At 51.9% G+C, this 27,559-nt stretch overlaps 2 long non-coding RNA genes across 5 annotated transcripts; both read left to right on the top strand.

The window, feature by feature from the left end:
* Positions 1-1,029: 1,029 nt before the first annotated feature.
* LOC113601850 (uncharacterized) lies at positions 1,030-8,355 on the top strand. Of its 2 annotated transcripts, none has more exons than XR_008299105.1 (3): positions 1,030-4,736; positions 5,333-5,429; positions 7,210-8,355. It is a non-coding gene; the product is annotated as an uncharacterized LOC113601850 (long non-coding RNA). The 2 variants fall into 2 exon arrangements; XR_008299104.1 differs by lacking the exon at positions 7,210-8,355 and adding an exon at positions 5,474-7,115 and having other exon boundaries at positions 5,333-5,442.
* A 2,761-nt stretch (positions 8,356-11,116) lies between these two features.
* On the top strand, positions 11,117-26,798 carry LOC106980344 (uncharacterized). Of its 3 annotated transcripts, none has more exons than XR_003423139.2 (4): positions 11,117-18,089; positions 18,711-19,819; positions 20,276-20,505; positions 25,736-26,798. It is a non-coding gene; the product is annotated as an uncharacterized LOC106980344 (long non-coding RNA). The 3 variants fall into 3 exon arrangements; XR_001431055.3 differs by having other exon boundaries at positions 11,117-19,819; positions 25,736-25,859; positions 26,417-26,798; XR_003423138.2 differs by having other exon boundaries at positions 11,117-19,819.
* The last annotated feature ends 761 nt before the right edge of the window (positions 26,799-27,559 follow it).

The raw sequence follows: 27,559 nt of genomic DNA, 5'->3' as shown, positions 1-27,559 counted from the left end.
AAACCTCAATAGAAAAAACAATTAGGCAGTGGACCTGAAAAGAAAACTAATAAGAGGGAAAGTGTAAGTGACTAAGTTTATGTTTGTTTAAAAGTAAGTTGCTAAGGGGGTGCCTGGCTGGCTCATTTGGTAGAGCATCTGACTTTTGATCTCAGGGTTGTGAGTTCAAGCCCCACACTGGGGGTGGAACCTACTTAAAAAAATATTTAAAAGTAGGTAACTAAGGGGGCGCCTGGGTGGCTCAGTCGGTTAAGCGTCCAACTCTTGATTTCAGCTCAGGTCATGACCTTGGGGTTCATGAGTTTGAGCCCCACTCAGGATTCTCTCTCTCCCTCTCTCTCTGCCCCTCCCCCTCCCTCAAAATAAATAAACTTCTTTTTTTTTTTTTTAGTACGAATATGTGTGACCTCATTAGGAAACAAAAGATTCAGTTGAAATAGGGAGATGGTATTTTTTACTTACCACTTTACCCCAACTATTTATATATAATACAGAACGCTCGGTGGGGCTGAGATAACGTGAGATGGGCAAGACCACTGTTCTCCTGTGCAGATGACACTCTAAACAGGGCGGCTTTCAGGAAACCAGTTTCTCAATATGGATCAAAAGCCTTAAAAATGTTTATGCCCTTTGTTCCAGCAATTCTGCCTCTGGGGATCTTTCCTGAGAAATATTCTTTTTTTTTTTATGTAACAGCAAGAACTCTAAGACAGTCTAAATATCCGATAACATGGAATTACAGAAATGATGGCACATCTGTGTGACAAAATATTATGGAGCCTTTAAAATCCATGCTTAATGGGGCGCCTGGGTGACTCAGTCAGTTAAGCGTCCGACTTTGGCTCTGTCATGATCTCACGGTTCATGGGTTCGAACCCCACGTCGGGCTCTATGCTGACAGCTCAGAGCCTGGAACCTGCTTTGGATTCTGTGTCTCCTTCTCTCTCTGCCCCTCCCCCGCTTGCAGTCTCTCTCTCTCTCTCTCTCTCATTCTCTCTCTCTCTCAAAAAAAAAAAAATTAAAAATAAATAAATAAATAAATAATAATAAAATCCATGCTTCACTGCTAATGACAATTGCACCCGGGGGGATGGGAGGGGAGGTCAAGGTACAAGTGAAGTTTGTTTTCCTTCCACTTTCTATTTTTCTGGACTGTTTACCTGACCGTAAGTGTGCGTTATTTTTATAAAGGGAAAGATCATGTTTGAGAATATTAATTTTTTTTTAAAGTTTATTTGTTTTTGAGAGAGAGAGAGAGAGTGCTTGAGTGTGGAGAAGGGGCAGAGAGAGAAGGAGAGAGAGAATCCCAAGCAGGCTCCGTGCTGTCAGCCCAGAGCCCAATACGGGGCTCGAACTCACAAACTGTGAGATCGTGACCTGAGCTGAAACCGAGAGTCGGACGCTTCACTGGCTGAGCCTCCCAGGCGGCCCTAGAATATTTTTAGTTATTTGGGGAAGTTTTCATGTGATGAGGCCAAATGGAAAAAAAAGCAGGTGCTAACCCTACATATAGCTACTATGATTCTTCATTTACTTATATACATGGATAGAGCAGAAAGCACTGAATTCAGTCCCTGGCACGTACAAAGCACTGAATGTCTGCACACATATTGCTCTTATGATATTGATGCAGATATAGATAAGCTATAACTCTGACCACTTCCGGGTTGTGTCGTTAGGGGTGATGTTCACATCCTGTTCTATACTTGCCCATAGTTTTCAAATTTTCTACAATGAGTGTGTGTTAGCTTTATTATGTCACGTTCAACTTTGTTCTAAATCATACAATCACACAAACAGATTCTCCACAGTAGATGTTGAACCAAAAGGGATTCAGGACTGAGTCTAAATTAAACATTTCTAGCTGCCAGTGATCGGCTTAATTGAAATTGGACTGTGTGAAACGACGGTAAGTGGTCCCTCCCATGTGCGTCGTCTAATGGCGTGCTTCCACACATGACTGCCTCCCTTGGCCCTTGTGGCACCCTGCAAGGCACTGAGATTAAGGGAACTCAACAAAATACGATGGGAAAAAAACGTACACACACACACACACACACACACACACACACACACACTGGCTGGACCTTGAGCAAAGTCACGGTCCTGCAGGATTCCAATCCTTTCTACGCCCCATCCCAGGACACAGCGTGGCTCCCTAACTGGGCTTCCTGGCCTCCCCATGGCCCAGGAGGCAGCAGTGGGAGTTGGCAAGGCAGGAGGGGAGGAGAGGAGAATGGCCACTGTGCACAGGGGGTGATGGGGTGCCTCTCCCCCTCGTTTGGCTCTCAGAGAAAACCCCGCCCTGCCTGATGAGGCCCCTGCCCTTCCAGGTGCCCCACAGACCCACCTGTGTCCAGCCCAGTAGTGGGTTTGGCAGACAGGTGACATTTTCTGGAAAGAACAGAAGATCATGCCCTGCGGATGCTTCTAGGGTAACTGCTTTCCGTTCTTTCCATCTTTGGATTCATATGTGATTTGTTTTGGGGCTCTTGGGATACAGAGAATTCTCTGAGCCTCAGCACAGAAACTCCAGTTCACAGATAGACTAAGAAATCCTTGGAGGCCAGAGGAGAGCAGCACTACGCGAGACAGACTGGTCATATCCGCTGGCGGTCAGGCCATGGAATAGAGTTTAGAAAGAGAATAATAATGATGATAATAAATAATAAAACAACTATCATTTATTGAGCACTTATTATACATGCCATCTATTATCTCATTGCATTATCCCATCATCCTTGTGGCGTAGGTAGTGTTCTGCCCATTTTTTAGGTGGTGAGACTAAGGCTCAGGTGAAATAACCTGTCCAGATTCCCGCAAAGCAAATGGCAGAGCTGGGATTCAAATCCAGATGGTTCTCTCTCCCAAACTGATGTCCAGAACGTACCTGGCATATGGCATTCTCAGTGCGAGTTGTTCGAAACAGATGGATTTAATGAGCATCTACTGAGTGCCAAGCCCTGGCTTAAATGCTCTTGTATGGTATCTCACTTCCTCTCCAGAACAGCCTCTGCGGGGTATGTGTACTTACTGTCATTTTACAAATGGGAAAACTGGGACTCAGAGGTTTGCCCAACATTACTCTGAGCCAAATAAAGGCCTTTTAATGGCAGCTTCATGGGGAGAATGAGTCAGGAGCAACCTGGTCCCAGGATCGGAGCCACCAGAGCAGAGCAGATTGGGGGATGGGCGGGGCTGCTGGTGGGGCACAGTCTCCACCTACAGGAGGCAGCAGAAGGTCCAGGGGCAACTATGGCTTTGGACGAGCCACCGCCCCCGCTCACGACTGCCTACCATACAGTGTTGTCGTGAGGGTTAAATGAGGTAATGCACAGGACATGCTTAGGGCGATTACCAGGCTCACAGGAGACACCTGACAAATGTGAGGTCCCGCTATTCCTACCCACCTTCTCTCCCCTACTGGTCTCTGTCAGTTGGTCAACGCTCCTGACTGGCTGTAAGACAGCCAGCCAAGCCGCTCCCTGGCTATTTGACCTTGTGCGGCTCACGGGCCCTCTCTGGGCCCGGGCTGGGGTCAGGGGCTGCTGACTGGACTCTCTCTGGGAGCCTCACCATATCTGAGTGAGCCCCCCCTCCCACCCCCGGCTCTCTCCCCCAGCCTGTACTTGCCTTCATGCTGAGCCTGGCGACAGCCAGCCTTCACACAGAGGCTCTGGGGGCGAAGGCAGCCGCCCACTATCCCAGGGACTGCCCCTGAAGGCTTTTCCAGAGGGACACCCCCAAACACATTCCAGGTGACATACCATTTTGCTTTCTCCCACAGCCCCTGGCAGGGGCCCGCCCACTCCGGCAGGGGACAGGAAAGTGACTCAGCTCCCCAGCCCCCTCCTCAGACTCACACACTCACAGCCTTGCTTTGGAAAAAGAGTGGTTTTCATTTCTTTCCTTTTTTTTTTTTTTTTTTTTCCCTTCAAGCACTCTTACTTGTCTCTTTCTCCCACGGGCCTCCCCGGTCTGGGCCAGGAGTCTGTGGCCAACCCTTCTCCATCCTCTCCTGGTGGAGGGTCCCGCCATCAGGGAGGGCGGTGTGGCCCTACTGTGCGTGGTGGGAAAGAGGGGGACTCTGGAGGCCCCAGCTGGCCCCCTATTATATTGGCTTCTATTAAATTGAAACACATAGCACATCTATTACACAATAAACCACAGCTATTTCATGGATCAAATTAAGTTTTATTTGGGCAAATTACAACCTTTCCTACAGTCGTGCCTTTGTGAGGCCATTCCTTTTTAATAAAAGCAAGCATTTCTGGGGCTGGCCCTGCTGGACCAAAGCTCCGTGGTGGGTTGGGGGCTCAGGCCAGGGCTGGCAAGAGGGTGGGAGTGTGTGTGTGTGTGTGTGTGTGTGTGACTCTGTGTGTGTGTGTAGGAGAGAAAGAGAGGGAGCGAGAGAGAGAGAGAGATGGGAATTCTTGGGTCCCCTCTGGGGACTGGATTTGTCCATCTTTTCCCCTGCCTCCCCATCCTGAAGTTTCCATGGAAGTCTGCAATGAAGTTCTCATTTAACAAGAAAAAGGCGGCAGCAGCAGGGAAGCATTTCCCGGAATCCAGGAGGAAGCATGAGTCACTGGCCTGCTAAGTGAGCCCTGCGTGGCCACTACGGCACCAGCCCAGGAGGCCTGGAGCATAGGGCCAGCCTCCAGGACCGCGCCAGGCTGCCCGCATAGACATGCCCACTGCCCGGGCTGACGCAGGCTCCGGGAATGCAAACAAAGGTGGGTGAAGGGGCCTTCTGAGGGCTGTGGTGCTGGGCCAGACGAGAGGGGGCAGGCTTGGAGGAGAGGCCTGCGGAGGGGCCTCCGGTCTCAGAAGAGCCCCTCGCTGGTGTCCCTGGAGCTCCTACCTCCTGGTGTGACCCGGCCTAGCCCTGCCAGCTCTGGCTTCCGTGCTCCTCCTCATTGGGCAGGGGCAGGCGTTCCCCCAGAGCAGTTCCCCCCAGTTCTCGACATCGGCCCCTGGAGCGACAGCATCAGCTTCACCTGGGAACCGGTCATAAATGCAGATTCTCAGGTCCCCCCTGAGACCTACTAAATCAGAAGTTCCGGGGGTAGGGTCCAGAGACCCGTGTTTTAACAAACCCCACGGGCGGTACTGACGCACAGTCGAGTTTGTGGGCTACTGTGCTTAATGATCTGTAAGTGACCTTCAGACCCACCTCTGCTGGTTATTCCGTTCGAAAAAATTAGAGGCTGCTCAAGTGGTGCTTACTGGGTGCCAGTTACCCGGCTGCCTTCTTTACGCTGCCAACACATTCGATTCCCCCCGCCAACTCCGTGAGGGCAGGCTCTGTGATCATGTCTCCATTCTACAGGTGACATGAGTGCTGCTTTGGAGCCAGAAGCCAGCGTTCTGGGATCTAGAGGTGATGGAAGGTGCTGGGCCCAACGTGCACGCTTGGCCCGTGCTGGGTAACTGGTTTATGTGGCTGACGCTTCCCCGGGTAGCTGGGTAGCTTTTCTGGAGTGTGCTTCAGAGGCTGCCCTGCCACCTAGGAAGTGGCATGGCAAGAACTCTCATTCCAGAGCCAGCGATACAGAAGGAAACAGGCAGGTGGAGTGAGAGAAGCAAGAAGCGACAGAAGGAAGCTGGGCTGGAGACATGTGGGGCTTCCAGAATCTTGTTTGTCCAAGGGTGGTCCTTAGACCAGCAGCGGCAACATCCCCCAGGAGGCTGTTAGGCATTCGGAATCTTGAGCCCCACCCCAAACCTACTAAATCCGAAGCTACATTTTAACAAGATCCTTGAGGGGGTTCCTGTGCTTATTCAAGCTTGAGAAGCAGCAGAAGCACAAGAAAAGCCCTGGGTGGGGCACAGGGGCACATCCCCAAGCCCCTTCCTGTCTCACAGGGTTGGCCCAGCTCCCTCGGGGCTCCCAATCCCCCATTAGCACTAACATCCCCTCAGTGAACCCTGGAGCCCGAAGGCCCTGGAGGAAGACTTGAGTCCTTAAACTACACAACTAAACCCAGTATAGTGTGAGGGACTCGACCTCTGCCTAGCGTCCTCCTCCCAAGGTCAGGGATCTTTACTTCCTCTACCCTCTCTTCCCGGGTTCAAGCCCAGGCTCTGCCATTTACTGGCTATGATTCTTGCTGTGATTCTCGGTACTTCTACCAGTACCGGTAAAATTAGAATGCCGGTATTTCCTAGATCATACATTTTGCGTGTGTGTAGATCAAATCAGCGGATCCATATCAAGTACTTAGAGCAGTACTTGGCACGTAACTCTATTAACACTGTTACTTGCTTTCAGACTTCCTTCGTTCCGTCCTCTGGGTAGCCCTTGGGCTGGGCGGGGGATGGCGGAAAGGCGGTGCCGACCGGGGAACACTCAGCGCCAAGGCAGGGCTACCGGATCGGATTCCGGAGGTGACAGGGGCTCCTGGGGGGAAAGAAGGAAATGTGTTTGTGGGATACCTGTGATATGCCAGGCTCAGTGCCAAGCACTTCCGTCGTCTCCGCAGTTGGAAAGTACTGTTCCTTTCGAAGCTTACAAGGGATTGAAGCCCTAGAAGGCCAGCCGGTGAAAGGCGGAGCTTGTGCTTGGTGGGCCTGCCTGGCTAGCCTGACCTCAGTCTCACACCCATTTCACACGACCCCTCGCTTCTACCTCTAGTATAGCCTGGTCTGGCCCCTGGAGGAGATAGAGGGATTCAGAAGGCTAGAGCCGGCAGAGGAATGGGGAGGCTGATGGGCCCTTGGGACACGGTTCATGGCTCTTTCCCTAGGGCCTCAGTTTCCCCAGGGTGGTGCCTCCTCCTTGCAGGGAGCAGGGCAGGTTTGCTGAGTGGACCGGTAGTGGGTTGAGCTGCTCCCGGATTTACTCTGCCAACATAGCCTGTCCCTCTGTCCCATGATGGGAGGGCAGGCCTTTGGCAGATGTGTTAAAATGCCAGCCAAGGGGGTTACTTCTGGTTTCAGCTCGGATGCGTGACGAGCTGGGAACCTGCCACCCCCATCGTCACAACAAGAGAAAGCTGAACAAGCTAAAAGTCAACACCTTTTGTTTATTTATTTTTTAAAGCTTATTTTTAAGAGAGAGAGGAAGCGTGAGGGGGGGAGGGCAGAGAGAGAGGGAAAGAGAGAGAACCCCAAGCGGGGCTCAAACGCATGGACTGTGAGGTCATGACCTGGGCCGAAGTCGGACGCTTGACGCCACCCAGGTGCCCCAAAGTCCACAGCTTTTAGGTCCAGCAGAGAAGGAGGGCCAATGGGCAAACTGCCAACCTGAAACCTGGAGAGAAGGGGGAATATGCAGAAGCACAACCAGGACCAGCTCATCGGGGGCAGAAGCCACCAGAACCAGTAACTCTTAGGATTACTTAAATGGTAATTTCTATACCCTCCCACCGCCCCCCGCCACCCCGCGCCATGGCAGTCCTAAAAACACATTTTTAAGGTGTGATTGACATACAGTAAGCTGTGGATATTTAGCGTATACGACTTGACGAGCGTGTACCTAAGCGTGCATCTGTGAAACCATCAGCATCGACTACGCCATGAACATCCCCGTTATCTCCAAAGGCTTTCTCCCGTTCTATTTATTAATGAATTATTATTATTGTGTTGTTGCTATTAGATGGTGATTGTGAGGGCCTGATGGAAGCTGGGTGTGGACTGGATTGCAAGTTACAAACTGGGTCCCCTCCTAGGGACGCCCGGACTTTTATGGGCTTCACCCCCAGGAGCCCTACCCAGTTCATACGATGAAGATCAGACAAAAACCCCTTCTGTTTGGAGCAGAAAAAATTGTTTATTTTCTTTGCAATATGCCCAGAGCTTTTTCCGTAACAAAGACTTACCCTTCAGAAGAAACTGCTTTCCCAGAGCCTTGCCTGGCTGGGGGAAGGACAGTTAGACACTTCTGACCCTTTCTAGCCTTCCCGTCTCATTTAAGGGGAGCAAAAGAGGGCCGAGATGTGCTTCTGAAGGTCACAGCCCAGGGGGTCAGGCCAACGAAAAAATCGGAGATTTAATAATAAAAGAGTACAAGATGCTTCCCCTCCCCAACATCTTACCACCAGTGCAGCCGGTCTCCCGTATACTAAGGGTGGTTTACGACCAAAAGAGCTACAAGACTCAGACTCTCTTTCAGAAGGAGTTCTTAGGGAAACCCAAAGACAACAGGGCAGGAAGCAAACAAACAAGGAAATTCTAAAAATGAAACATAAGGAGATAAAGGAATGGGGGGAGAAAAGAAAAGAAACAGAATATCCAAGAACCGTGGGACAATGGCAACAGGTGTAACCTGTGTGTGTTGGGAACACCCCGTCACCAAAATCAATGACATCTGCCACTGGTAGGCCTGCCTTCCAAGCAGTGTTAAAAGAAGTTGTTTGGAGAGAAGGAAAATATGTGGGTCAGAAACTCGGATCTACATAAAGAATGGAAGAGTATCAGAGAAGAGATAATGAAGATCAAATAAAATATTTTATTTTTCTTATTCTTAATCTAATGGATAACTGCTAGAAGCAAAAAGAATCGCAAAAAAAGAACAGTATTAGGTGATTATAGCCTTTGAATTAGTGACATGAATGCTGGCAATGTCACGAGGGATGGGAGGGAGGGACTGGGGGCACGCTGGTATTGGGTGCCATGAAGCAGTATCGTGCTGTTGAAGGTGAACCTTGATTCATTGTAAAGATATATTGCAAACACTAGGGCAACAACTAAAAAAAGAAAAAAAATTTTTTAAGAGAGAGCATGAGTGGGGGAGGGGCAGAGAGAGAGAGGGAGAGAGAGAATCCCAAGCAGGCTCTACACAGTCAGTGCAAGAGCCCAACACAGGGCTCGAACCCAAGAAACTGTGAAATCATGACCTGAGCTGAAATCAAGAGTCAGACGCTTAACCGACTGAGTCATCCAGGTGCCCCTAAATTTTGTTTTAAAGAAATTTAACTGGGGGCGCCCGGGTGGCTCAGTCGGTTGAGCATCCGACTTCGGCTCAGGTCATGATCTCACAGTCTGTGGGTTCGAGCCCCGCGTCGGGCTCTGTGCTGACAGCTCAGAGCCTGGAGCCTGTTTCAGATTCTGTGTCTCCCTCTTTCTCTGACCCTCCCCTGTTCATGCTCTCTCTCTGTCTCAAAAATAAATAAATGTTAAAAAAAAATTAAAAAAATAAAAAGAAATTTAACTGATATATTAAGAGGGGGGAGAAAATGGAAGCACATAAAACCAGGTAAGGCAGAAATAGATGGGAAGATTAAGAAAAGAAACAAGTTCAATAGACAGAAAACAGTTATAAGCATGGTCAATATTAATCCAACTTTATTAGTATCGCCCGAAATATGAATGGTGTAAATACACCAGTTAAAAAACAGAGACTGTCAGAGGGATAAAAAAAAAAAACAAACAAGACTCAACTATCTGTTGTCTACAAGAAGCCTGCTCTAAAAACAAAGACACAGATAAGTGAAAAGGAAGGGAATGGAAAAAGATATACCGTGCTAACACTGATCAGAGAAAGCTGGAACAGCTACAGTAATTCACACAAAGCAGGCCTCAAAACAGGAAAAGCAATCAGGGATAAAATGGGCATTGCATAATGATAAAGAGACGAATTCTTCAAGGAGATATAATAATCCTTAACGTGTACGCACCTAGGAAGGGAACATCACGAGGACAAACACTGAAAAAGCTGCAAGGAGAAATAGACAAGCCACTCTTGTCGTTCGGGACTTCACACCCCTCCATCAGCAATGGGCAGATCCAGCGGGAAGGACATCAGTAAGGACACAGTTGGACTAAACAGCACCATCAATCAACTGGACTTAATGTATAGAATATGTCATCCAACAACGGCAGAATACACATTCTTCTCAAGTTCGCACGGAACGTTCACCAAGATAGATCACGTACTGGGCCACATAACCCACCTTAAACGGAAAAGGACAACATCTGGGTAACGTCTAGGGGGTGGGCATTTGGTTCTCTTTCCTAAGACACCAAGTTATTGTTTAGGGAACAAGGCCTCTGGAGTCCGACAGGCATGGGGTGTGTTTCTGGCTCCATCATTCACCTTCCTTGTGACCTTGGGCCAGTCACTTCATCTCTCTGAGCCCCACGTCCTTCATCTGTAGGGTGGGGATGATAACAATAACTACCTCATGGGTAGGACGTTACAAGGATGAAATAAGACGTTCCATGGAAGGTGATTTAAGCCTTCTTCAGCTCAAGGTAAGGCCTCAATAAATATTCCCTGATCCCTCGTGGTGTTAGTAAGAAGGAAGGAACATGGTACCAGAGCCCTTGCCGTGCACTGCCCCCTGCTGGTCACCGGGGGACTCAGCCCTCAAACACAGGCTCCCCTCCAGGGCTCACACCTGCTCCCAGGACTTGAGTGTGAGGCAGGTGTAGCTCAGCTGAATTCGAGAGCAGAATGGGAAGGGTTTCCGACATGGAGCCTTTGAGGTAGCCTCCAAAACACGGGTGTCCGTTCCAAACTGAGAACACGGCCAGAGCAAGCGGAAGCAGGGTATGTTCCAGAACGGGTGAGCAATCTGGTACGGATCGTGGACCCCAGAAAGGCTCGTGGCTGAAAAGTTCAGGGTACAGAGGTTACTTGGCCCAAATTTCTCATTTTGGAGATGAGGAAGCTGAGGCCCAGGGAGGGCTGAAGAGGCCCTCCAGTTGTTATGCTGCTAAATGTGTTTTCACCTGGGACCTTAGAGAATGAGAGTTTTGATTAGGGAGAAGGATAGTTTAGTGATGACTGATATTTATGACAGATTAATATGTGTCGGGCACTATAGGAGGTATGGGATTTCACCCTCAAAAGTAACCCTGTAAGGCAGAAACTATTATTCCCATTTTATAGTTGAGGAAACCGAGGCACAGAGAGGGTAAGTAATGACTCCCCAGTGCGTTCGGGATTTTACCAGACAGTGCTGGATGCCTCTTCCACATCCACTCTTGAACTTCTCCCTTGCTGGCACGGCAGCAACGCCGTTCTCTGTCTCCTTTTCCCCCACAACTGGAGCTCCCCAGGGGAGGCTCTTCATGGGTCTCAGCCAAGCATGGCGGTCCTCGCCTCTTTCGAGAAATGGGTGCAAGGGCAGGTATGGGATGCCTGCTGGCCTGTCATAGGTGGAGGGAAGCTAGGGGAATTCTGGAAGGAATTTGATGGGTTGAGAGAGGGAAGGGGGGTGAGTGGGAGCAGCGTGGAGCCCCTCTGGACACTGTGGCGTCTGCGTGTGATGTTGGAACGAAGGCAGCCACCTTAGTGCGTGAGGGGACAAGTCTCAGGATAGTCTGACACACTGAAGGTGGCAGAGCGGAGGCAGGAATTGATGGGGTCCTTGAAGATGCGGTTGAGCTGCTTGGATGAACGAAACCCAGATGCCATTCCTCTCATCTCCTTGACACATGAGCTCTTATATCGCTTTTTTGCTAAGCTGGTTGCATCAGAGTGTTCTGCTCTTTGCCACTGAAAGCCTTCTTGTTGGTGTAAGGATGGGCCCCAGATCTCTCCCATGTCATGCCAGGCTCAGACCCCCGCAGCCGTGTTCCTTGTTAATATCCACTGTCCTAGTCAGAGTTGGAAACTTGCTAATCCCAGGACGGGCCATGTTCTCTGGGGCCTCCGGGCCTTTGCACATGCTTTGTCCTCTGCCTGAAATGCCCTCCCAGGTGTCAGTTTTACACACACACCCTCTTCTTTTGTGAGCTGGCTGCTCCATCAACTTCTGTGCAGAGCCTCACGGCATCCATCTGTAAGGCCGCCATCGCTGTCGTCACCCGGGTTCTCACTTGCCAGTGTATTTATCTGCCCCCTTTCCCGGACTGAGCTCTGGACTGAGGACAAGACCTAGTCACGTTCATTTCTGTGCTCTTGTCACCCAGCATAGGGCCTGGCCTACAGCACACACTGTCTAAGTGGCTATGGAATGAATAAATGCGTGGGGGCCCTCTGGGTCCCCTGGCACTCAGGGGGCCTGGGGAGGCAGCACCTAGCTCATCGGCAGTAGTAAGAGCAACCATCACAGAGCCACGCACTTACGGCCAGACGCTCCCCACACATTATCTCCTGTGCTCTGCACGGTAGCACTGATTGCCTCATTTTATAGATGAAGAAACCTGGGTGCAGGGGCTGAAGTGGCTTGGCCAGAGCTGGGATTTAAATGCAGGTCTAGGGGCGCCTGGGTGGATCAGTCGGTTAAGCGTCCGACTTCAGCTCAGGTCACGATCTCGCGGTCCGTGAGTTCGAGTGCCACGTCGGGCTCTGGGCTGACGGCTCAGAGCCTGGGGCCTGCTTCCGGTTCTGTGTCTCCCTCTCTCTCTGCCCCTCCCCCGTTCATGCTCTGTCTCTGTCTCAAAAATAAGTAAACGTTAAAAAAAAAGAAAAAAGAAATGCAGCTCTATTGGGACACCTGGGTGGCTCAGTCAGTTAAGCATCTGACTTTGGCTCAGGCCATGAGCTCACGGTTTGTGAGTTCAAGCCCCACATTGGGCTTTCCGCTGTCGGCACGGAGCCCTCTTGGGACCCTCTATCCCTCTCTGTCTCCCTGCCCTCGGCATGCTCTCTCTCAAATTAAACAAGCGTTAAAAGAACAAATAACAAATGCAGGCCTGTTGGTTTTTATAAAGGGAAAAAAGGAATGTACTGAATTGTGTATATGTGTATGTATACGCTAGGGCACACATGTGTGTATATTTGCACTATGATGGCAGGAATATTGGCACTTTGCTAATTTTCTCGATATTTCTAGTTTCGTTTCAGAAGTGTAATGGGGAAAAATTAAAAACTATGTAGCCAATGGTTTAGAGAATTAATGTCAGACCGGGCTCTGTGCCCTGAATCTTCACTTAAAGATTCTTTGGTGCAGCAGGGAGGCCACATGATTCTGTACTCCCAGGATGGAATCTGAAGGGCACAATGTCGACATTTCCTGATGCCCTTGTTTTCTAATCTGCGCTTTCCTGAGTTTGGAGACGTTTTCATTTTTATTCTCCTCCCTCCCTCCCTCCCTTCCTCCTTTTTTCTTCCTTCCCTCTTTTCTTCCTCTCTCTCTCTCTCTCACTTTCTTTCTTCTCAACAGACAGTGAGGATAAAGAGCGAACATTGTTTACATTTTTCCAGCACTATTTAAACTTATTGTACTTAAAAAAAAGATTAAATCATTAGGCTGTTGGGGTGTGGATGGGGAGGTGTGAGAAAACTCAGCTCCAAAAACACCCCCCCTCCCCCCGTCTTTCTTACTTATATAAAACTTTGTTCTGAAGGCTTCTTCGGGGCCAAAGAACAAGCACACAAACAAAATCAGGTCGTAACCATCCTGCTCTCTGCCCCTTGCTCAGCTGGACCCTGGGTGGAGCCCCAGGACAAAGGTCTGGGGAGCACCCAGAAGCAGAGCCAGCACACCCAGGAGGGGGGCCCACGTGCCCCAGCTCAGGCTCCCAAGTGGAGACAAGCAATTGGAGGGAGTGGCCAGACTCCTCCCACCCCAACGTAGTGTCCGTGCTCAGAGAGGGGAGCCCCCAGTTCCCTCCTCTTTGAAATGGGGCCGCTGGGAGAACCCGCCGGGACACCCGTGGGCCCGGTGGGAGAGAGGACCGGGTTGGGCCAGGCGCTCCGGCAGTGCGGGCTGAACCCGTCTGTGAAGATGGGCCTGGGGTGTGGGGAAGCTTTTGCAGGTCAAAAAGCATGTGTCTGGAGAAACCCTTGCTCTGCTCTTGGCTTGGGAGCCTCATGCCTTCTGCCTTCTGTGAATCACTTCTTCTTACAGCATTGCTGCTTTCCCCACCTCGTGTTGAAGTCATGTGAACCCCCCGTGCCAGTTTCTGCCTCCTCTTGGGCTGGCCGCCAACAGCCGCCTGCCCGTCCGTGCTGTTTTGAGGCAGTGTAAGGGACAGACACAGAGGCCGAGGGTCCCCCTCCGGGGACAAGGCCCTGCCCTGGACTTGCCAGGTTTCAGGCATCTGGCGTGAGGCGGTGGAAAGAGCTCTTGACTGGTGTCGGGAGCCCCGGATGCTTCACGGACCTGCCGCGCAACTGCCTGTGCCAACCCCGGATTCAGCTACCGCCCTGAGAAATGGGACATCTGGCCTGAATGTCACAAAGGGCCTTCTCGGCTTCGGGGTCCTAAGGGAAGGGCTGGAGCTGAGCTCTCTCCTGCCAGGCCCTCCCTCGTGGTCTCCCCCACATCCGGCCCTGCTCCCTGACAGGGTTCGAGGCACCGGCAGCTACTGGTTAACGCAGACCAGATGCAACCCTTTCCCGGGACATGCTCGGCGGCCTTCCTCCGCGGAGGCCTTGGGGATATTTGAAACGCCATGGAGTTTGGCTTTGGAGCCCAGAGTGGAAACCACAGCTCCATTACGCGAGCACATCTGATCTCCCTGGGAGGAGAGAGGCGACTGGCCTCAGAGAAAGAGAGACAAGTTGGAGGCCGCTGGCTCTCTGGGGAACAGTTTTGCTTCCCTGCTTATAGGATGGGGTCTGGGAGCCCCAGGGAGGGCAAGTCCGGCATCTGATCTTGGAGATGCTGGGTTCCCTAATCCTTGAGGATGGCGGCAAAGGCCAGGGGTCTCTAGAGAGGAACTTGAGTCCCCTATGAGGACCGGACATCCACCCAGGAACCATTCTGCCTCGTGCCACCCCCGCCGTGAGAGCGCATATATTGAAAGCTTTCGTGTTTGCCAGACCCCTCGTCAAAGAAGAAAAATTCCATGGAGAGGGAATGGCCGCCTCTCCCTCCTCCTCCCTGGGACGGACCAAGCAACTGGATTTGCACAAACGAGTGGGAAATGATTCCAAAGTCACTGCCTGTTAAGACACCCCAGCTTCGATCACTGCCTAGTTGGGTCACTTTGGGCCAATATCTTACTGTCTCCAGCCCCAGATTCCCATTTGCCCTGTGGAAATAATAAGCCTCACCTTGGAGATGGGGGCTATAGGATGCACATAAAGGAGGCTCACAGAGGCTCAGTGGAGGTGAGTCACTGTTACTCCCAAATGACCTGGATTAATCCTCCTCTCCTGTTGCTAAATATTCCAAGACCATCGTCACTGCCCATTAGCACTGTGGTTGGCAGAAGTAACAGAGACACCCCCAGGGGTGGCTGCGGTCGGAGCCGAGGTGGCCAGTCAGCTGGGCTTCATGAGGGTAGCATCTCCGGGCTGGAGTGCTGGGGCAGGCACTTTGAAACTGCCCACACGCGGCCCCATCGTGACTCTTACGGGCAGGACCCAGGGCTGAGGCCATCTCTGTCAGCCCTTCCAGCCTGAGGCTCTTTCTCCCCAGGAGTGAAGGTTCAGGCAGGGCAGTGGATCCTCAAGTTTCTGCTCAGTGCCCACTCACCTGGGTGCTCTGGGCTGCTTCCTTGGCCATTTCTGCGGGGCGCAGGACTGAATTGCTTGGTCACTCAGCAAGTGAAACGGGGACAGCAGCCAGCCATGTTAGCTCCCTGGTGTGTGTGGGGGGGACGATGTTATGAGGGTAGGGAGAGTGGTCAGTGGTTTAGTCATATGATCCTTCCTACTGTCGTGGGGAGAGACCTCAGGCTCAGGGCATCAACCAGGGGTGGGGTCTAAGAGTGTGGGTGCAGCAGTTTCCCTGTAAACTTAAGATGTGTGGAAGGAAAGAGATTGCACTTGGTAACAGACCTTGAAATCGACATAATGAAGCCTTTTCTAGTCTTGCCAAACCCTCCAATGTGTCTCCATCCATGCCCCCCACCCTCCCTCTCATTCATTCACGCATTCGTGCAGCCACTCACTCCATGAATACTCCACGAGCACCCTCTTTGTTTCTGGCGCTGGGGATACCACTCTGAGTATAATGCCTGCCCTCATGGAGCTTTCGGTCTAGGTGGGGAGAAAGACCTTAAACAATGAGTCGTACACATCGGTACAAAATTCACACTTAACAGGTGCCGGGAAGGAAAAGAACGGGGTGTCGGGAGAGCACCTAACAAGGGCCCCCTCCTCCCAAAGGTCAGTCCTTGCTGTGTGTCTGGCAGTGACCTAAGTGGACTTGCTGGATCCTTGCCACGTCCCTGTGTGCCACTGTCATCACCATCCTACGGGTGAGGAAACTGGGCGGACCCAAGATCTCAGTCGTTTATCCTAATTCTGTGCCGTGGGAGGGCAGCCCTCCCTCTTCCCTTTTCCACAACTGAAGAAACCAAGACTTTAGCTGAAGTCAAATGTTTTTCTCAAGGTCGCAGCACTGGAATGGCTGAGTTCCCTGGCTCATCTCCTCCAACCAACTTGGGACAGAATTTTTCCCCCAGTGGAGATAAATCAGCCACTTACAACTGGAAGCTCAATTGTATTTATGGCCTCACAATTTTTCACCCCTCCCTGTATTCACATGCTTTGCTCAGTAAATCTGCAGTGCTCTCTTACCCAGGGTAGAATGTTCTGCAGGCCTTGGCTCTGGGCTCAGTCCTGCGATTTGCTGTGGCTGATGGGATATTAGCAGACTTGTTGCAAGCCGAGGCTCCACAAAGCACTTGAGCATTTCCCCTCCTACGTTTCTTCTCTGCCACTGTCACGAGAACGTGCCGACTGGCTTGCCGAATGAGTAGGCCTGTGGCCCTGAACCAAGGTACCCCTGGCATCCCAGCCCAGGCCATTGTAGGTCAGACCTCCACGTGAGAGGCCCCAGCCAAGATCGGCTAGACCCCACACACTCGTGAGCTAAACGAATGTTTGCCCCTGGGGTTTGGCTCGTTTGTTACGCAGCATGATGGCAATTGTTGACGGATACTGATGTGTATGAAGCCAATGTGACTGTAGATTGCAGATGATGAGCAAAGCTGGAGGTCGCTACACAGCAGGGGAGGAAGGAAGAATTCTGAGTTGAGAGGTCAGGGAACGAGCCATCGAACAGTGACACGGAGCTGAATCTTGAAGGAGGAAAAAACAGGTGGCCCAGCAGATGACACAGACACAGGCATGGAGGTGCGTACTTGCACTTGTCCAAGGAACGGCAAGTCACCCAGTAGGGCTGCTACATGGAGGCAATGTGGGAGTGAGACTGGACTACCTGAAAGGCAGCTGCCACCGATTTCTCCTTGCCTGAGTGTATATGGTGCTCCTCCCAGAAAGAGGAGGGCCTGTGTCCCCTCCCCTTGAATCTCGACTGGCTTTGTGACTTTCTTTGATGAACAGAATATGGCAGAAGTGACTCTGTGCCCGTTCCAGGCCTAGCCTTAAATGGCCTGGGGCCCTCTGTGTTCCCTCTCTCTTTTGGAAGTCAGCCGCCATGGAAAGAAACTCGGGCAGACAAGACAGGGATGAGGAACCATGCATGCGGAAGGCAAGGTCACATGGAGGACAGCTGGAAACCCCAGCACAGGTGTGTGGAGAAGGCTTCTTGGACATTCTGGGCCAGCTGAGCCCCTGGCTGGACACAGCCACGCCGATCCCACGTGGAGCCTGGGATCTGCCCAGGTGACCTGCAGAGCTCTGAGCGGGGAGTAACCCAGTGTGATTTCAAGCACTGAGTGGTGGGGTGTTTTGTTACCCAGCGGAGATCACTGAGACAGGTAGCCTGGCAGATGCTAGTTTCTGGGAGTCTCTGGGACGTCTAACCTCCTCGAGAGCCCTGAGCTCTGTTCGCAGACAACTGGCGAGGGCTTTTCTCCTGTTTCCTTCCTGCTAGGGAGGGTGAGGGGAGTTGTGTGGTTTCCCCACATCCCATTTTGAAGGCGCTCCTATGACAAGCTAATGGAACTCCTAGATAAGAATGACAAGCTATGAGCTTGGACTCTGGGGTCAGACTCCTGGGATTTAAGTCCCAGCTCTGTCAATTTCTAGCTGTGCGACTGACCTTGGGCAATCTACATAACCGCTCTGTGCCTCAGTTTCTTTATCTGTAAAATGAGGTATTAGATTCCTATGTGGATTAAATAAGGTAATGTATCCAAGCTCTTAAAATACTGCCTGACTCATCATAAGCCCTCGATAAATATCATCTACTGTTTTATTGCTACTGTTGAGGTTGCTGCTACTAGTAATAGGAGGAGGGGGTTCCAGGGCTTCTGAGCTGGATATTTCAGTGTTCTTGACCTGAAGGAGCCCACAGTCTCACCGACTCCAAGTAGAGCTGACGCCTGAACAGGTAAGTTATAATACAAAGGGGTGAAAATAAAAACAAGAGAATGATCGAGTCTGGGAGTGGTTTATTGTACCTGGGAATTAAGAAGACTTCCTAAGGGAGGTAACCATCGAGCTGGGTTTTGACGACCAAACCCAGTTTGCTGGCTTTATCAGTTCAGTTTACGCTTGGCTCTGAGTCAAAGCGACCACCACCACCACTGCCAAACAAAAACGGAAACACAAAAATAACAGTAGCTTCAACAAGATAGAAGTTTCTGTCTGACTCCAGTAGAAATCTGGTGGCGGAAGGCCCAGGGCCCCTAGGGTGTCCATTGCTGTCCTCCTGGTGCAAGGTGGCCGCAAGAGCTCCAGCAGCCGGGCTCTTTAAGAACATTCCTAGATTTTGTACACCGTATTTACAAGCTGTTGGCAAGGCTTCATCCCACGGCCAACCTAATTGCAAGGGAGACTGAGAACATATTCTTTATTCTGGGTGGCCTGTGGCCAGCTGGCTAAGAACTGGGTACCCCGTTACTGAGGAGGACTTGGGGAGCAGACACCGGAGGTCTAGGTTCCCACTAGAAAGAATGGCACATGCAAAGGCCTGTGTACTTGGAGCACACGGCTGGTTCTGTCTTCACAGGGCCATCAAGGATCCTCACTCCTTCTCTGCTGAGACGTTCACTGGTTCATCACAGGCCGGCCTGTGGACTTGCACTTAGATCAGCGTCCTGCCAGCCAGGCACACCCACTCCCGGCTCTCCTGTTGCTCTGGAAGCTCCCTCCCACCCAGTGCATCATGGGAGACACCGAAATGCCCTTAAGGAGCTTGCGTTCACTGAGGAGACAGAGCTGCTGAGTGGAGGGGCTGCAGAGAGGAGGGCCAGAGCCCCCATCAGACCTCTGACCTAGGCCTGGACAGCCAGACTAAGTGGCTGAGAGGGCCCCCTGGGCCAGGGGAATGCTGAAAAGAAAGGCCAGGAGGCAGCTTTTAGGGCTCCTAGGTGACCCTTGAGGAGAGCTGTCCTGCTAGTTCTGGAGGTCTGAGGCCTCAAAGGCCACATGCTTGAGGGATGAGAGTCCTTGTCCCTACAGATGACATCACATGCATGCTGGCCGTGGCAGGTTGGGACCAGGGAGCCAGTGCTGTTGGAGAAGAAAGGGAGCCACAGAGGATGGCGTCTTGGAGCAAGAGCTAGGAAGCACAGCCCCCACTCGGGGCCAGGAGGCAGGAGAGCGGGAGATTCACAGGGCCAAGGTGTCGGCATGGAACTCCAGTTCTGCTTCGGACACGCTGGGTGACGTGAAGCCTCAATTTTCCCATCTGTAAAGTGGGGGTCCACTGAAGGGCATAATGAGGGCTCCAGATGATGGGTGGGAAAGGCCTTGGCAAGAGCTCAGGTGCCCTGCAGACACACGTGTTAGTGCAGAGATCTCTGAAGGAAGGCCTCCCCCAGGGCAGCCTCTCTTCCACACCATCACAGGCGCGGGGCTTTCAACAGACAGTACTGCCCGCCTACTGCCTAGGAGGCCCGGCCAGGCCTGAGCTTCTCAGGGATCCACCCGCCCTCACCCCGCACTTGCGCACCCCTTCCTCACCTCCCAGCCTCTCACATCCCCTCCGTCAGCGCTCTGGGTGCAGCCAGCAGCCAGCAGCCCGGCCCCGGGGTGGCAGGCCGGGATTCCATGCATCTGGGACGAAAGCAGAGGTGGCCTGGGGAGCCTGCGAGCCCAAGCGCCGGTCCTACTCAGGTAGGACTCGTCGCTCGCACGCCCACAGGGACCAGGCAGGCAGCCAGTGTGGAGAGCGGGTCAGAGGGTGGCGGCCTCCGGGCGCGTGGCCTGTGCCAAGCCGGGAAGCATGTGCCCACCCGGTCCAAACGCAGGGTCTTTATACACGGTCCTCAAGGCACCGCACTGGAAAGCAGAACCGCAAATCGGAGGCTTCGTGATGGGCTTTCCCGAGCACAGTGTCTGCTGCGTACGCGTTCGCGGGGAGGGAGGGTCTGTTTTTCCCCCGAACCGGCGACATCAGTCGGTCTGGGAGAAGTGGCCACCTGCTTTGCTTCTGGGGGTGGAAGATGGGTGGGGGCCCAGGGTCTGATTGGGTGGATAGAACGTGGAGCTACAAGACTTTCTTTCTTTCTTGTTTTCTTTTTCTTTGCCTGGTGTTGCCCCTTTGCTGGCACTGCTCCGCGTCATCATCAGCCACACGTTTCCAGCGGGATTTGCCGCGTTTCTTCGCCCCAGGTGGCGCGCACGTGACCCACGCCAAGCCAATCGGCGTCTTCTGCAGGGGATTTGCAATCAGGACCCAAAGACTTCAGCTGAGGCCACCTGGCTTCACATCTAGAGGCCACGTCGAGCCGGGAGCTGTTGACAGCTGTGCTTTCCGCTACCGACCGGAGGCGTGAGCAGAGCCAGGGGACAGCGGCAAGGTAAGAGAGGGAGGGGGCCCTGCTGGGCACCCACGGGGCTCTCAGCCCCGACGGCACCCTTTCCCGGCCCCGACTGGGTCCTGCTCCGGGATTCCAGGAGACACCCCCGGGGCTCCTTTCGGGAACTTCCCTGCCCCCCCCCCCCCCGTTTTCTTTTTCTTGCCATAGCTAACTTAGGTGAGTTTCTGTTGCAATCAAAATAATCCTACCCAATATAAAGAAAAGCACAGTGCGATCTCCTTGCATGTGACTCACTGAGCCCGCAGCTTCACTTGCGTTATCTCGTTAATTCCTTATGATGACTGGGAGGCAGGTGTTGTTCTTTCCATTAGACAGATGAGAACACTGAGGCTCAGAGAGACTAGGTGACGTGCCCAGAGTCACGCAGCTGACAGGCACTTGAGTCTGGGCTGGCTGATTCTAGGGGCCAAGTGGAACTCCTCCTGGGTACTTACGACCCACCCTGCTGTTAGGGGTTGTGTTTGAAAGTCACTGGCCTGGGAGTTGTGCTGGACCTCACACACACAGTCCATGATTCTCTGGGCTTATTTGACTCTGTTCTAGTAACTATATTTGTGCATCTCGAGAAAGAGCCATCCTGGTTAGGCTTTACGTTTTCAGTACTGGGCTGGGGGCCGCCTCCTTGGGGAGTCCAGGTAGAGCCTGGCCCAGCCCTAGTCCAGGCTGGCTACCAGAGAAGACTGATATCACATCCTGCCACAGCTCTGAGGCCTGCCTGTGAGTCATGGACCTGGGCCGCCTGGGGCAGAAATGGTCCTCCCCCAGACCCCAAACCTAAGCCAGCCCCTCTGGGAAACCTTTCAGGGCTCAGGTGGTGTGACATTTTCTCTGTTCTCCCTCACACTCCGTTTGCCATGGCCCCACCTCAGGACTCAGGAGCCCTTGTTTGGGCTTTCCTGCTGAACCACCATGTAGGACAAAGCCGGCCTCTGTAATAGGCTTGGCTCCCCTCCTCCCCAGGGGTGAGTGGTTGCCCTTAGAGGGTCAGATAGAGAAGACCTAACATTGGCTGGGTTCTAGGAAGCGAGGGGTTCCTAGGAGAGGTAGCGGGAGACCTGGCCGTTCGGGAGGCTCTGGGAAGACTCTAGGTATAGGCCTAGCCGTGTGCAGACAGGTAGGCTCTCCAGAGACGGGACCAGCCATCCCTGCTCTTTGAAAATCTTTTAGAAGTTCACTTATTTGAATTCTATGAAAGTACAGTTTTCAGAAGAAGTGGAATCATGCTCTATGACATAAATAATTTGTTTTTTACCCCACTGAATAGATTACGGACATTCTTCCAAATGAACAGAGGCCTGAGTTATTCTTGTTAGTAGTTGCCTGACAGTCTATAGACTGAACAGCTCAGGGAAAACTCAGGACTGGTTTCATTGTGAATGTAGATCTAAGAATTCTAAGTAAAATATTAGCAAAAGGGGGGCGGTGCCTGGGTGGCTCAGTTGGTTAAGTGTCCAACTTCTGCTCAGGTCATGATCTCATGGTTTTGAGTTCGAGCCCCATGTCATGCACTGTGCTGACACCTCAGAGCCTGGAGCCTGCTTCGGATTGTGCGTCTCCTTCTCTCTCTGCCCCTCCTCCGCTTATATCCTGTCCCTCTCAGTCTCTCAAAAATAAGTAAAAATGTTTAAAAAAATTAAAAAGTCCAGAGCAGACAAGGCTCCAGGGTCCACCACAAGTGTTAGACCATGTTGTCCCAGCTAGAGACCCAGGGGCCCAAGGGCAGTGTTGGGGAGAAGCTGGTTCCCAGAGGCCTCCGGGGCATGTCCACTCCCTGGAGGCCTCCTGCAAGTCTCTGTGACCAGTTCTATATTCATAAGTTGGTGTTCTTTTTCTTACACACAGTCCTTGAGTTGTACCAGCCTCAGGCCCCACACCTGGACCCTCCCCTGACTCTACTTCAGCATGTCCCCCCTGGATTGTAATCCTTGTGCCACCTTGACTCCCCAGCAGCCCGCCTGGCCGGGCATGCAGAACGGACTGTGAAGTGAAGGAATGAGGAAAGCAGAGGGACGTGACTTGTCCAAGGTTACTCTGCGATCATTGGCGGAGTCCAGACCAGAGCCTGCATTTCTACCCACATCGTGTGGGGCCCCGCCCACTTCTCCAGGCAACCGCTTGGCCTGGTTTTTGCCCCCATGACATCCAGGAGGTGCTGAGAGCATAGAGGGTTGAGTTGCAACCTTGGGTAACTGGAGGGAGACCCAAATGGGGGAAGATGTCCAGGCTGCCCCGTGTGTGGACCTGCCGGCTGTGGAGACATAGAGAGGACAGGCTTGGCACATGTGCCCCTGCCCCTCCATCTGCAGCCTCTTAGGGTCCCTGTCGCTAAGGGGTCTGGGAGCCACATCAGGGCAAGCCCACTGGCTCCAGCCCTCTCCTTGGCTCCTTCAAGAGCATGTTGAGTTTCTGACACCTCTGGGGCAAGCTTGAACAGGCGGTGACAGGGAGAACAGGTGACAAACACGGCCCCGTGCCTCCCTCTCTTGGGCTGTATCGTATTAAATGAAAACAGCAGCTTGGACAACAAGATGGCCCCATTTTTATAAAAAATAAACATGTACTCATATGTGTGTATTCTAATTTTCCCATAATGATTATGTATTACTTGTGGAAGGGCAGCACAGAGCAGTGTTTAAGAGCCAGAATGGGTTGGGGGGAGCGCCTGAGTGGCTCAGTCGGTTAAGCATCTGACTCGGGCTCAGGTCACGATCGCATTAGGTTAGTGGGTTCGAGCCTCACGTCAGGCTCTGTGCTGACAACTTGGAGGCTGAAGCCTGCTTCCAATTCTGTGTCTCCCTCTCTCTCTGCCCCTCTCCCCCCTCTCTCTCAAAAATAAACATTAAAAAAAAAATAAAAAGGGTCAGAACGGGGCTGGTCTTCCTTCATTCTAGCTGTGTGTGTGTGTGTGCGCGCGCGCGCACAGGGTGGCAAGTCACGTGACCTCTCTGAGCTTCAGGTTATTCATCTGCAAAATAAAGTGCAGGCTCCTTGTCAGACCCCACCCAGGGATCATATTTAATACCACTAGTTATGGGGACAATTCACCTAAGAAGCATACAGCACCAGGGTTCCTGCTGAAAATATTGAGCCTGGATCTAGTCATGAGGAAACATCAGACAAATCAAATTGAGAGACACTCTGCAAAGCATCTGGCCTGGACTTTTCCAGAAGGCCAATGGCATGAAAAGACGAAAGAAAGCGAATAAAGGTCTGGAGAATGATTCCGGATTAAAGGAGATGCCAAGGGTGGTCCTTGATCAGATCCTGGGTAGGACAGGGAAGCTATAAAGGACATTATTGAGACAACTGGGCACATTTGCATACAGACAGGACATTAGATAAGAGTATGAGGATGTTAAGTTTCCTGAGTGCCATCACTATATAGGGATTGTGGGAAAATGTCCTCATCCTTAAGAAATAGTTGCTGAAATACTTAGGGGAAAATACCGTGATGTCTGCAACTACTTCTCCTAAATTAAATAAATATAAATAAAATACGTAAAATATAGATAAAGTAAATGCAGCAAAAATTAAGTTCAGTTAAATTAATTAAATGCCCAGCACAGGGCAGATCTTGATAATCTGTAATCTATCATCGATAATCGCAAGCCACTGCTTCATCCAGCCTAGAGCGGCCTCTGCGCTGCCTCCTCCCTAAAAGGCCCCTTTTCTTTCCAATCCCCACCCCCTCACCAGAGGCCCCTTTTCCAGAAGAGGTGGCCACCATGGAGACTCTGGGAGAATAGCAGGAATCAGCCCGTGGCCTTCCCCTGAAAGTCAAGGCTTCCCCAGACTCAGGCTCCAAATAGCCTCATTCCACCTCCATCCACAGGTCCTAGGTCCTCATTCATATGCCATGGGCTGTCCTCTCTCTTCTAATTTGCTCACACAGTCCTCTTGGCCTAGAATGCTATCCTTCCTTTTCCTAGCACCTACATCCAAATTACCCTTCAAAGAAAGCCCTCTGAAGTGTTCAGAGACCCACCCCTCTCCCAGCCCAACGAAGAAACATCCTTTCCTGGAGTGACACTTTTCCTGTTAATTCCGCTCTGCAATACCCTCGTCACTCTGTTGCCTTCATGAGCCTTGGAGGCTCCAATTTGCACAGCCCGGACTGCAACCCCCATTATCTCTAGGACACACTCAATGCCTGAGCCCTGGCAGATGCTTTACATATGTTTGTTGACCATAGTTTGGGTTGCCAGTATGAATCTGCTGCCGTTTTGGAGACTAAATACATGCTGGTGTATTCATATAATAGAATACAATGCAGGCGTCAAAAGAATGACATAGATTGGTATGGAGCAATCTGAGATATAATAATAAGTGAAAGAAGCAAGGTGCACTGTCGTGAATGTAGAAAGCTACTATTTGTGTAAGAAGAAAAGTATATATGTGGTACTCGCAAAGGCTGTCCCAGGAAGGAGAAGGGGAGCTGGGGAGACAGAGAGGGAGTATGAAGTTTTACACCTGTGCCATGTGTATGTGAACGTTTGAGCATATTTTATGCTTTATTTTTTAAAATTTATTCTTAGAAAGGGAGAGAATGAGGCGGCGAGGGGGAGAGAAGGGGGGGGGGGAGAGAGAGAGAGAGAGAGAGAATCCCAAGCAGCCTCCACGCTGTCAGCGCAGAGCCTGAAGCTGGGCTCGAACCCACAAACTGTGAGATCACGACCTGAGCGAAAACCAAGAGTCAGACGCTCTACCGACTGAGCCGCCCAGGTGCCCCTGAAGAAAAGTCATTTTTGCCACTAGCTAAAATGGTTAAAAGGGTGGGTCAAGAAGACTTTATTCAGAAACGTTGGGAGAGGTAGGAGGTACTGAGAGGTACCACAGTAGGGCAGAGAGGTCGGGCTCCACCCTGAAGACAGCGAAGACAGCTGGGGCTTTATAGACAAGGAGCAGGGTGAGGGGGGCAATGGGTGGAAAATCACGAGGAGTTGCCATCAAGGGTAGGGGCTTCTTACTAAACCGACTTGACAGGATTCTTGTTGAAGGCAGGAAAGGGGGATCGGATGTCAAGGGTGGGGCACCTTGCTAAACTGATTTAGCAGGATTCTTGCTAAAACTGGGCTGGGCAGGCCAAAGACAAGGCCCAAGGATGAGGCCTGGTCAAAAAGACGCCTCCAAGGAGGCTGTCTGAAATTTGGTCAAGGAAAGAGTCTTTGTCACGTGTTAGAGGATTTTGAGAAAATTCCCCTTTTTACAGGCAAGGAAATGGAAGCTCGGAGAAGCAGCCATTTGTCCGAGGCCTGCTTTCGTCCACCTCTTCCGAAGGCTCGGCGCCACGGCTCCTGCTGTGTTTCATTGGCCCCCTTGTCCACAAGTCACGGGTAAAAGGCCCCAGGCTCCAGCCCTGACACTGTCACGGACTCACTGCCATGTGACCCCGTTTAAGTCTGGCCCACCTCTGGGCCTCTCAATATGACCCAAGAACTAAGCTACTAGAGTCTTCTGGCTGAGCCATGGAAGCTTGGGGGGGCCGGGGTGGTCCAGGCCCAGGCTGGGCAAGGCAATAATTAGCTGAGCGCTCTTCTGGAATGTTAAGTACCCGGCCCTGGAATGCAGCTCCCGCTGGCTACAAATATCAACCCCTCCCCATGGGACAGGCCCTGCAGGGAAGATAAAAATCAGGGTGTGCAGACGCTGGGGACCCTGTCCTAGGAGTCCCTCTGCCGGGAAGCGCAGTCCTCTGACCTCTCCCAGGATCTTCCTCCGTCCACAGCTCCCTCCCACTTAGGGCTTTGCCCGGAGTGGTGGGGAGCCCAGTGGTCCTGCCCCCTGGATTTAATGCCCTTGTGTAATCCCCTGGTCGGTGTGGGCTAGACTTAGTGACTGCCTCTCGCAACAGAATACAGCAAAAGTGATGGGTCGTCACTTCTGATATCAGGTTACCAGAAGACCGTGGCTTTCATTCTGGGCACCCTTCTGCTCTCTCTGAATGAAGCCAGCTGCCATGTTGTAAGCTGCCCAGGAGAGAGGCCCAAACGGCAAGGACCTGAGTGGGGCCTCTGGCCAGCTGCCAGAGAGGCCAGCGAGGTTAGTGAGGAACCCAGGTCTGCAGTCCGGCAACCCACGAGGCCCCAAATCCTGCCAACAAGCATGTGAGTGAGCTTGGCCACAGATCCATCCCTGGTCGGGCCCAGACGACTGTGGTGCTGGCCGCCAGCTTGATTGTGGCCTATGAGAGACCATGTGGCAAAGGGCCAGCTGGGCCATGCCGACTCCTGCCCCACGGACACTGTTAAGACAATAAATGTGTGTGGTTTTAAGTGGCTGACTTTTGGGACAATTTGTTATGCAGCATTGGATAACTAATACAGCACACATCAATCAAGTGCTTGCAGTGTGCCTGGCCCCTTTCCCATCATTCTTTCCCCTGCCACCCCTGGGAGGCCAGCCCACTTCATAGACATGGAAAGTGAGACTCAGGAGGTTCTGTGACTTGCCCAAGGTCTTATGGCTGGAGAGCTATGAAGCCAGAATACAGTCCAAATCCAACTTCTCCAGCCATAACCCCCTTGGAAAATAGGGGCATCGTACCTTCAACTTGACAAGGGGTTTCACCTGTCTCGTTCTCCTTGAGTTTCATACTCAGGTAGGCATTATGACTCTATTTGCCAGGTGAGGAAACTGAGGCCCAGAGAGGAGACTGACTTGTTTCAAGTTATACGGAATATTAGTTGCAAAGGCACAATTAGAACCCAGGGTCTTGAGTTAGGGTTCAGGATTTTTATATATCACACACCAGGCTGCCTTCCTCCCCGCCTCCCCAGCAAGTCCTGCTCAGACAGAATCCTATGGAATGGGAATCGCAAGACAGACTTCAGTGATTCTCAGCCTGGTTTCCTCAGGGCTTGAGGTTAAGTACCCTTTGGGAGAGCAGCTTTGCCATCTAAGTTTGGGGCCTGTGGCCTTGAACCCGGGCCCAGACCCTACAGAAGCCTGAATAGTCTTGGGCTCAAGAGAGAGAGTTCATCCTCAGATCCTAGGGGGACACGGTCTGACTGTTCTCAGACATCCTACCTGGAGA

Source organism: Acinonyx jubatus, chromosome B3 (assembly GCF_027475565.1).
Source record: "Acinonyx jubatus isolate Ajub_Pintada_27869175 chromosome B3, VMU_Ajub_asm_v1.0, whole genome shotgun sequence".
NCBI classification, from domain to species: domain Eukaryota; kingdom Metazoa; phylum Chordata; class Mammalia; order Carnivora; family Felidae; genus Acinonyx; species Acinonyx jubatus.
Note: the sequence above shows the minus strand (reverse complement) of the source record. Positions and strands in the feature narration are given on the sequence as shown.